Source organism: Anser cygnoides, chromosome 2 (genome assembly GCF_040182565.1).
Source record: "Anser cygnoides isolate HZ-2024a breed goose chromosome 2, Taihu_goose_T2T_genome, whole genome shotgun sequence".
NCBI lineage: Eukaryota > Metazoa > Chordata > Aves > Anseriformes > Anatidae > Anser > Anser cygnoides.
In genome coordinates, this window is record NC_089874.1 from 90843042 (window position 1) to 90855076 (window position 12035).

Genomic DNA, 12035 nt, shown 5'->3' on the forward strand with positions numbered 1-12035 from the left:
CTGAATATGCCCCCAAGAAAATTTCTAATCCTGTCGATGTTATTGTGAAAAGTGATTATATCACATCAAACACCAATTAAAAAAGCAGATGAAATTTTTGTATGGTGTATAAAAGCTGCTTTGTTACGGCTTTAATGTCTTGTATTCTATCAAAGATCACATGCTGCTGTATGAATCATTTACACGTGTTTTACTTGAATGGAGGTTGGGAAGTGCTATATCATATACTATACAAGAGCAGTGACCTCAGAAGAAGAACTTTCATGTTCAGTTAGACTTTTAAAATGTGTTATTTAAGTATGAGTCATTTTCATTGCCATGAATTCTCTGCAAGCTGACCAGGGGAAGACTTGGGGCTATATTTATCATAAATGTCAGGCACTCTTGCTAAGTATGCATCAAGCTACAATCTAATCTCAAAGCTATAACCAAGAATTGAAATCAGGGGAGTTCTAAATTCAAGGCTTTACAAAGGTCTTGAGCAAGGTTTGAATAAGCAGATTCAGACATACATAGGGCAATTTCCATAACTGAATGAGACAATTATGAGGATGTCTTTAGCCATTGAATATAAATCTGAAAACACAGAGCTGTATGTGTAGGTAGGATTTTCAATGCCAGGACTGTGAACTGAATACTACTCTTCATAAGATATTGTACTGCCCAAACTTGTCTTTTTCTTAGTCTTGCCCTAGTCTGATGCTTTCATTGGCAATTCTACTTCTCTTACATTGAGTAATATAATTAATAGTAAATAATACCATTTTATTTGAAATATTACAATTCACCATGCTTACACACATGTAAAATTTCATCTCACCTTTATAATCTTAAACTTTATAATCTTAATGTTTGTTCATACCACAAGCCTTAGCTTGTGATAGCTCCTTGCCATCTGAAATGGCTTCTGAGATCCACCTAAGAGGAACACCTGCCCTAGACTGCGACCACTCTACTTTTTCACAGCTCTACTGAATAATGTTAAGAACTACTAAGAATGTCATATTCTTCTGTCAAACTGGTATGGGATGCTGCCTTTAAAGTCAATAAATAACCTACATCAATATGCATCAAGACTACAGTGGCACTGAAACCAAAACTAACTGCCTTTTGAATATAATTATGCAAGTTAATGTTTTTTTACAGTCCATTATCTACTGCATATATTTCTTATGCATGTCCCAAAAGATTAATATGGAGATGTAAAATAAATTACATTCTAAACTTTGTTTTTGTTTCTTTTCTTTTTTTTTCTTTTTTTTTTTTTTTTAATTTGTAATGCAGTCTTTTTCAGCAGATGGTTCGTTCTAGTCCCTTTCATGTTCATACTCTGTTATGTTTATAAGAGACTCAGCTGCCAATTGATCATATTTCACTGCTGAATCTATAATGCATGATATAATTGCTCATTATGTGCTTTGGAATAAACTTGAAGAACTATCAAAATAGTTATTTCTAACTCCAAACAAATTAAAGAGATAGTCATTTTTAATATCTATAGTTATCTTCTCACATGTAATTATTTTAAAAATCTGCTTTGTGTGATAGATTCTTCTATTCTGTTAGGCCTTGATTCTGGAAAGAACCATATTCAAGAAAGGGCATTGAGAAATACACTCTGTTTTAAGCTTATTGTTAAGTCTGAAACACCTGTTTTCCTGTATTTGGACCTTCAATGATGCATCACAGTCTCAGTTTCTGAAAAAGTTTTTTTTTTTTTTTTTTTTTTTTTAGTAAGAATCATACTCTACAGTCAAAGATGTCTGATTGTAATACACAGGGTACCACTGATCTACAAAGTATTACTGGTTACCATCAGAAAGACAGTGAATCATGAAATGCTAACTATTTTTTTTCCAAAGCTGTTAAATGATTTCAAAGGGCAACAAGTATGTTATAAATACTTTCCTCACTAAACATTATTACTACTTGCAGTAAAATGTATGGTATATTAAACTACATACAACAACGACAGAAGTTGTTATTAATGTTTCATGTAATTATATGTGCAGAGGATCTTGTCCAAAAGTCATAATATTATTGCCATGATCTATTGTTACCTGCAATACATTAGATAGTTCTAGAGAGTGCAGTAAAAGAAGTTCTGTATTTCCTAAAGAACTCTGAAGTAACTATGTATACATAGGAATTTTAAACATGAACTTGCAAAGCTTCTCCCTTTAATTTCTGAAATTATAACGAACAGGTAAGATTATTCTAGTTCTGCTGCTGTCATAACCGAAAGACTATACCATATCTTCTATCTTGTGAACATGACAAGTGAAAGGTCCTTCACCTGGGCTGGGGTAATCCTAAGCACAAATACAGGCTGGGCAGAAAATGGATTGAAAGCAGCCCTGATGAGGACGTGAGGGTGTTGGATGACAAGAAGCTCGACTTGAGCCAGCAATGTGCATTTGCATTCCAGAAAGCCAACTGTATGCTGTTTGCATCAAAAGAAGAGTGGCCAGCAGGTCAAGGGAGGTGATTCTCCCCCTCTACTCTGCTCTCACGAGACCCCACCTGGCGTACTGTGTTCACTGAATTCTATGATTCTGTAATACATTTAGTCTTGAATCCAGTGTTACACTTGAAGAATCCCAGGCAGAAAGCTTTTTTCAAGTGTGTCAAATGCAGGGGAAAAAAACCAAAAAGGTGGAAGTTGAATCAGGCCCCTAGCCATCTCAAGAAATTCCCCCACATTGCAGGCTCATGTCAAGCTTCTTGTCAACTAACACCCCCAGGTCCTTCTCATCAGGGCTGCTCTCAATCCATTCTCCGCCCAGCCTGTATTTGTATTTGGGATCACCCCAGCTCAGATGCAGGACCTTGCACTTGGCTTGCTTGAACCTCATGAGGTTCACACAGGCCCACCTCTCAAGCCTGTCCAGGTCCCTCTGGATGGCATCCCTTTCCTCCAATGTGCTGACCATACTACGCAGCTTGGTGTCATCGGCAGACTTCCTGAGAGTGCACTCAATTTCACTGTCCATGTCACCAACAAAGGTGTTAAACAGTGCCAGTCCCCTGAGGGTGGGGGGGACATTCTGACCCCTGAGGAACACCACTCATTACTGATCTCCACATGGACTTTGAGCTGTTGACCGTAACTCTTTGAGAACGACCTTCTAGCCAATTCCTTACCCACCAAGTGGTCTATCCATCAAATCCATGTCTCTCCAATTTAGAGACAAGGATGTCATGGGGGACAGTGTCAAATGCTTTGCACAAGTCTAGGTAGATGATGTCAGTTGCTCTTCACCTATCCACAAAGGATGTAACCCCACCATAGAAGGCCACCAGATTTGTCAGGCACAGCCTGCCCTTAGCGAAGCCATGTTGGCTGTCACCAATCACCTCCTTATTTTCCATGTGCCTTAGCATAGTTTCCAGGAGGATCTGCTCCATGATCTTACCAGACGCAGAGGTAAGACTGACTGGCCAGTAAGTTCCCTGGGTCTTCATTTTTTCCCTTTTCGAATATATTTTTGAACATATTTTTTCCCTTTTTGCATATATGAAGAGGGTTATATTTCTGCTCTTCCAGTCAGTGGGAACTTCACAGGACTGTCACAACTTCTTAAATATGATGGAGAGAGGCTTAGCAACTGCATTCTCCAGTTCCTTCAGGAGACGTGGCTGTATCTCATCAGGTCCCATGGACTTATGCACCTTCAGATTTCTTAGATGGTCGTGAACCTGATCTTCTATATTGGGCAGTTCACCATTTTTCCAGTCCCTGCCTTTGCTTTCTGGGGCCCAGATCATGTGGCTGGAGCTCTTTTTGGTGGACTGATGCAAAATAGTCATTAAGTACTTGAGCTTTCTCCACATCCTGGGTGACCAGGTCTCCCATTTTCTTCTGGAAAGTTGTGATTTGTTTTGTCTGCTTCTGAAATTAGAAGAATCTAGCAATCACCCCTGAAATTTCAAAGATATTTCATTATACTTTTAAAGTTAAGAGAACACATACTTGTAAATCTGACTTCTTTGTGAGCTTCATTTTTCCTGACAAGAAAAATTCATAATGTTTAGTATTTCTCTTCATGCGAGTGAGACTCATTGAGGTCAAAAGATCTAACATTGGTATAAAGCTAATAGTCAGGCTACCATTGATGTTAACTGCTAATACCAAGGGAGTCAATTAAGATTAAGTGGTCTAAGACTTCTGTCCCTTTATGAAGCATATTTAGGGACTTTGAAAGAGTGTCCACCCTAGATATTAAAACAAGATGAAGGCTAAGTTATGTTCATAAAAGCCTCAAGGGTATCAGTTAGTTATTTTAGGTTATCTAATCAAAAATCAGAACTCCATATCAAATACTCCAAAGTATTTATTGAAAAACTCATGTCTTATATTGCTACTCTTCCATTACTTTGTGAATTTGTTCAGAAAAAGCAATACAGTATTCTTAAGGGCATTTTCTGATCACTCATTCTTGATTGCTTCATAGAGTTAACCGCAAATTTCCATCCAACTTTTCAATATTTGTGCCTTCTTCTGAATGGGACAAAGCACTGGGATCCCCTATAGACAATATTAAACATTAATATTACATCAGTTTTGATACTACATTACTTTTCCTCAGCAGTCCTACAGTATTCATTTTCATGTCAGTCCTAACATTATAAACCGTTCCAATGCACAGACAAAATAGATTGCATCATATTGAAATTGAGAACTTGTATTTCAATTTTCCCTTGATTGTTTTTTCATTACGAGAAAAAATTCAGCCCTGTTACTCTGTATTTCTTCCATCCATTTGTTAAATTCCCCTTGTTTTACCTTCAGATTCTCAGACCTATAGATGAATGTAGAACATTTTATGCATGTATAAAACTTAGCACAAAGAGTCCATAAGCCTTGATAAACCATAAACCTTGGCTGTATATATATATATATATTTGTAATCTTCCTCAGTTAATAAGAGATAAATCACGTACATATACAATATATGAATATTCAGAAAGCAATATGTCTTGGTTAGAACAACTTACTGTAGTTATGAGATTCTGAATAAATCAATCTTGAGTACCTCTTTTGGGCATCACAGTGGGCTATATAAACTCATGAATAGACCATTATCTAACATCTAAGTGTGATAAAAGAACAGAAAATGAGCTATGTAGGATTTCAGAAAATGAGCTATGTAGGGGTTCTGGTGGATGAAAATCTCACCAGGAGCCAGCAATGTGTGCTTGCAGCCCAGAAGACCAACTGCATGCTGGGCTCAAACAAAAGAGGAGTGGCCAGCAGGGCGTGGGAGGTGATTGTCCCCTTCTGCTCTGCCCTTGTGAGGCCACATTTGGAGCCTGCATCCAGGTCTGGGGCCCCCAGCACCGTAAGATGTGGATCTGTTAGGATGGGTCCAGAGGAGGGCCATGAAACTGATCAGAGGGCTGGAGCACCTCTCCTGTGAAGAAACGCTGAGAGAGCTGCAGCAGTTCAGCCTAAAGAACAGAAGGCTCCGGGGTGACCTCATTGCAGCTTTTCAATATTTAAAGGGGACTTATAAAAAAGATGGAAAGCAACTTTTTCTCAATCAGATAATGACAGGATGCGGGAGAATGGTTTTAAACTAAAAGATGGGAGATTTAGATTAGAGGTTAGGCGGAAATTCTTCACTCAGAGGGTGGTGAGGCACTGGAACAGGTTGCCCAGAGAAGCTGTGGATGCCTCATCCCTGGAGGTGTTCAAGGCGAGGCTGGATGGGGCTTTGGGCAACCTGGTCTAGTGGGTGGCATCCCTGCCCATCGCAGGGGATGGGGGTGGAACTGGATGATCTTTAAGGCCCCTTCCAACCCAAGCCATTCTATGATTCTGTGATTTTGCAAGTCTTCTCCAAGAGAGAAAGGACTCAATGTTGCATATTTCTTCCTGTGCGTGTGAGGTTATAGTGTTGGCACAAGTAGATGGAAAGTAAATTTCTAGAAGTAGTTGCACATTCTCAGTGGCTCAATCATTATCAGAAGCATATCACTGCAACAAAGGAAATTCAAGCAGGAAAAGTTAACTAAAATTCTGGTAGAGTGAATCTTGTATTAGGGAGGATAAATTCTTCCATTTTTCTCTTCCATAGAATTCAGTGAACTTCTTAATATCAGAATGAAGTAGGAAGGCAAGAACACAGTAGCAAAGTAAAGAATTATTTAATAAGAGTATATAATTATTAAATTATGGGATTTCTATTAAAAGAAAAAAAAAGTCCTTATATGCGTTGTCATCTATGATATTTTCTTGAGAAGTAAAATATATTTTAGAAGGTCAGCATCACAGAATCATAGAATATCCCAAGCTGGAAGGGACCCACAAAGATCATCAAGTCCAACTCCTGAGTCTGCATAGGACCACCCAAAAATCAGACAATACGTTTGAGAGCATTGTCCAAAAGCTTCTTGGACTCCAGCAGACTTGGTGCCATGACCACTGCCTTGGGAGCCTGTCCCAATGCCTGACCACCCCCTTGGTGAATAACCTTTCCCTAACACCCAGCCTGACCCTCCCCTGTCCCAGCTCCATGCCGTTCCCTTGGGTCCTGTTGCTGTCCCCAGAGAGCAGAGCTCAGCGCCTGCCCCTCCGCACCCCTCGTGAGGAAGCTGCAGGCAGCCATGAGGCCTCCCCTCAGCCTGCTCTGCTCTGGGCTGAACAAACCAAGGGACCTCAGCTGCTCCTCATGTTTCCCCTCTAGACCCTGTGCCATCTTTGCAGCCCTGTTCTTTTGCACTGACCCTCCTCTTCAATTTCAACAAAAAATAAAGGTTTCAAAGCAGCTTTCTTTTAACTTCCAAGGTAACTTCCAGAAAAAAATACACAGAGTTGGGGGTCTGACAACTGTTTTGGTTCTTAGTTATTTCCAGAGGTCAAAGCCCAAGACATGCATGTAATTATATGATAATTTAAGCAGTCAGTGATTATAATTGTGTATGCAAATAGATGTTTTGCATATGCAAGTGCATAGATACTTTAAGCAGTTGAGTTAGAAACAGTACTTTAGTTATTATATCAGGTAGTTTGTCAAGACTTAATAAATGAAAATAACCCTATTTTGCTTATTTGTGCAAGGTGAGTATCTACCTATAGCCACTACTGTAGTATGTATTGCATGTCTCACTGTAGCCCAACATTGTGAGCTTTGGCCGTTTTGACTAAGATGTCTCAAGAGAAAAGCACTTGCAGCGAGAACCTGCCTACAGGTCTTACATTTTCCCCATGGAGGGCCTACATTTTCCCCATACATATTCCCCAAACATCTGTATATATATTTGAATGCAGCTATAAATTAGATGTTAAAGGTAAGAATGGGCAAGTGAAATATGACCCATGGTGGTCTTTGATACAAAGAAGTCTAAACTTGGATTCATTCAAGCCTACCCTTCACAGTTTTTAGTGCCTTTAGTCTTATATGTACAAATATGGTCAGAATTAAATTACATATCTCATATGCTGACATCAGTTGATCTCACTCATGGCCATTCATGCTGAAAGAATGACAATGTTTTCAAACTTCAACACAGAATATATAAAACTCCTTGTCTCAAAAATTTCTGGGTTATCAACATGGACCAGAATCCTAAAAGAGAATGAACCACAAGCTCTTCGTTTAAGCCAGTCACTGTGCCAGTATACGCAGAAAAAATGTGAACCTGGGATTGTGAAATTCTAAGTTGCAGTGGAAATATAGCAAAAATTATAATATAGTTAATCAAATCAGTGTTAGAATGATTTTTGAATGTCTCTGTTGTGGGTTAACCTCAGTAGGCAGCTAAGCCCCACACAGCTGCTTGGTCACTCTCCCCACAGTGGGATGAGGCAGAAAGTGAGAAAACTCATGGGATGAGATAAAGACAGTTTATTAGGTAAAGCAAAAGTTGCACGTGCAAGAATAGCAAAACCAACTCATTCACTACTTCCCATTGGCAGGCAGGTATTCAGCCTTTTTCAGAAAAGCAGGGCTCACCATGTGTAATGGTTTCTTGGGAAGACAAACATCGTAACTCTAAATGTCCCTTCTATCGTCTTTCTTTACCTTGTTCTTTTACTGTTGAGCATGATACCATACGGTATGAGATAACCCTTGACCAGTTCGAGTCAGCTGTCCTGGTCTTGTCACCTCCCAAAACTTCTTGTGCACTCCCAGCCCCCTTGTTGGCAGGACAGCATGAGAAGCAGAAAAGTCCTTGGCTCTGTGTAAGTACTACTCAGTAGCAACTAAAATGTCAGCGTGTTATCAGTACTGTTTTGGTCACAAATCCAAAACATAGCATCATATAGGCTACTATGAAGAAAATTAACTCTATTCCAGCCAAAACCACTGCAGCCTCAAAAAATCTTAAAGTCATATATGAAAGGGTATATTTTTAATACTGGAGTTTGAAATTAAATCTATATAAATATATCAAAACTCCAAGGAAAACTGCTATATTTCCAATAGGTGCTCTATTGCATGAGTATTTTTCTTCTCACAGAGACACAATCTTGGAGAGAGCTGGAGTCATCAATTTGTTTGTCCTTCAGCTGTTAAGCCTTACAGGCTTATGCCAAGACACTATAAAGGCTTCTATCAGAGAATGCAGGCTATATAGCATAAGTTATTATATTAAGGGGGGAGGGGGAGGAAGGTAGAGGGACATTCCTTAAGAGCGTGCGGTCTTATCTATTCGTCAAGAATTAAAGATACTGAAAGAACATGAACACTAGAACAATATTTAGATTGTAACATAATTAAGAATAAATATCTGTTTAAATGAGAGTAAGGGAAGAGAAACAGGTGTGGTAGATAAATGTATACCAGGACTGTTTCTGGTTGGCAAAGGTCACTAGTACACCTTCAAAATTCCTTGGCTGTGGTGAAGATATTACTTACCTTGTGCCCGTAGTTTTCTTGATACTATTTATGAGCATCTACAGTGCACAGAGAACTATGGAAAAAAAAAAATAATATCACAAAGGGATTAAAACCCTTGATCTAGGATTTGAAGGGCTACATTGAGCAGTCTCACCTCCCCGGGAAGCATAAAATCCTGAATCCTGTAATGTGCCCCATGATCCTCAACTAAGAAACAACTGCTGGAATCACAACAGATAGCCTAATGAGGAGGGAGCATAAAGTAATAGCAAATGAAGAACTGAGAACACTGTATATCTGAAACCCTATATAATTCCCTGGTTTTAGACTTTCCTCTCACTGCATGCTCACTTCCTTCATGATTTTGAGTAGTATATGTAAGCATTCTTTTAAAACCAAATCAGGGACTAGTCTATGCTTTTAAAAGACTATAACTTGAATAAGGTGTTCTTGTCCTATGACTTTGTGGTCTGATCATTTCGTAATGTAACAGAGAGTACTGGCTAAAATCCTTGACTATGTAGCAGTCTTATTCCTCCTTCATGGCACGAAATTTTCTATGATAAATAAATAAAAGACAAAGAATCAAGGGGAAATAATAACTCCCTATCGAAGTAAACATATAGTTAATGACACTAGTATCATGCAAATTAAAATAGCCCTTCTGTCATATTAAAAGCATTAGAGAAGGAGCTGAAATAAGCATTAAAACTGAAATATGTTTTTAAGCAATTGTTGTAACTATTTAGCAATAAAGATCCAATATAAAATATTACTACTGTGAGATCACAGATACTCCAGGGGAAGACTAGGACCAGAATTTGAGGTGTTTGAGGGTTTTTAATAAAAATAATAATAATAATTAGATGAAAGATTTGAGGAAAGCTGAGTAGGCTTTTTGAGCACCAAAATTTTGGACTACAAGCTAGGTAAAATAAATGAATCAATCTTTTTTTGTGGCAATCATCCTAGCTGTAGTAAGCTTTGAAGTGTGTTTACACATAATGCTATTTCTGGTTTGAAGTTCAAGTGCTTCCAACATTCTTTTTAATAGTAAAATTACTGAAGGCATTAGTCATTTTGAAAGCAAATTAGAAAAGATATAACAAAACAGAGAGCTAGATTAATGAAGAAGGCTTGGTTACTTCTGACCTGTTTTTAAATATATTCCCTTCCCCCCCCCCCCCCCCCCCCCCCCCCCCCCGTGGCAAGATTTTTCCTGTATTTGTTCTGTAGTTGTCACTATGTAAATGATTTTCTTGTGTCTATAAATAGCTGGTGAGACTGGAACTCGTGCTTATAAATTAGAGAACCTAAATATATCTGACCTTAAGAACCATGACAGAGTTGAATTTGCACTTGGTTTGGTAATGCCATATGGAAGAACAGGAGACACAAGAGAAGCCTAATGAGCATGCTTGTGAAAAGCATGGGAAACAGAAATACAATTTGACAACTGTAGCACCTCCAAAGGCAGCTGATGTGGAGGGAATTTGACTTGTATTCCTGGCTAGGAAGGAGATGAAACTTTACTGAAATTCAGCAAATGTTATCAAAATTTTATCTGCAGCTGAATTCATATCAGCTGGGTACTACTACACTACAATTCAGAATCAATAGTTCAATAGTCACAACTATAAGGCCACAGTATGTCATAGTCTTTTTGACAGTTTTTTTTTTTCATAAAAGCTATATGTCAAGGACATTAGAGAACATAATAATACATAGAAAATTGAATACTAGTCGTAGAAGAAACAAATCAGAATGTATCTCCAAGCAATTCAGAACACATTCATGAATGGAAATGGAAAACTGATGAGAGAGGTATGAAAAAAAGCACAGTAGAACATAAAAAAAACTTGTGTACAAGAAGACATGCTCATAGAAAGAGCTTATGATTTTACCATTTAAACTAGAAAATAGTCTACTGAGGGCGCCCATGTGAAAGAGCAAAATATTCCATTTCTGAAACTCTGCAGGTGATGGTGGTTTACATTTGAACAGATGTGACTAACCACATTTGATCTGCAGCTGCTGATGTATTTGAAACATTCTGAAATTCTATGTATTTCCTTTTAAATTTAACTATAGAATACATTATGACATCCTAAAAGCTATTTTTAAAAGTTAATTCTAAATTCTTAAAAGTTAATTCTAAATTATTTGAAAAAGTTTGGAGAGTAATGGAAAAGACAGGGAGGATGGAAATGGGCTGCTTTTATAGAACATGTAATTTGCAACATTTAGAACGCAGTGAAGGGCTCAGCTCAAAGATACGAATAAACAAAAGCAAAGTCAAAACCAAACACAAATAAAAAATAAGTAAAATTAAATGTGAAAACAAGCAAAATATGACAATGAATTAGAGACATGATGAATGCACGGAATTAGGGTGGGGGGGAAGAAAAAAAATGCTGATTTCTTTAAAGAGCTCTTCAATGCAGGAAGAAACTTACTTTGGTGATCACATCTTGCATTTGGGAAATAATGCCATGTTGTGTTAAGTTGTGTTTATTTCAGAAAACACATTTGTGTTGACTCATTTATGTGACAAGCATTGCTAGAGGCAGGTGTTGTTCTGACTTTTATAACTATCCAACCTAATTACCTAATGAATTGAAAAAAAAGAAGAAAAAAAAAGAAAAAAAAAAAACAACCAGCACCACCACCAACAAAAAACCTTTTGAGAACCAACAGACTTTGACTCTAACAACTGGCAAGAGAAAGCAACATCAAGGAAGTTATTCATAATGTGCTGTTTAATTACATGTATACCAAGCTGAACAATAACTAAAAAAAATACAAGGCCATTCAAAACTAAATGTCAAAATTCAACCATGGAAGAAGCTACAGTGACTCATTCTGCTGCAGTTTCTACAGTGAGGCTGTTTAAACTTAGCAACGCTTGCAATCATATCTGAATGCCCCCTAATTCTATTTCCCCAAATAATTTGTATGAAGAACTCTCTTAAGCACACCACATAGTATCATAGGATCATACACTCATTTATGTTGGAAAAAGTTCAACTACATTGTCTTCTAGTTTATGAATTGAATTAACATTTTTATTCATTCATTTTATTTTATTTCAAGCATTTGAATTAACATTTTTATTGTGAGAATGTTTTTCCTGTAATATATACACTATATTCCAGGAGGTTAAAAAAAAAAAAATTATTATTATTATTA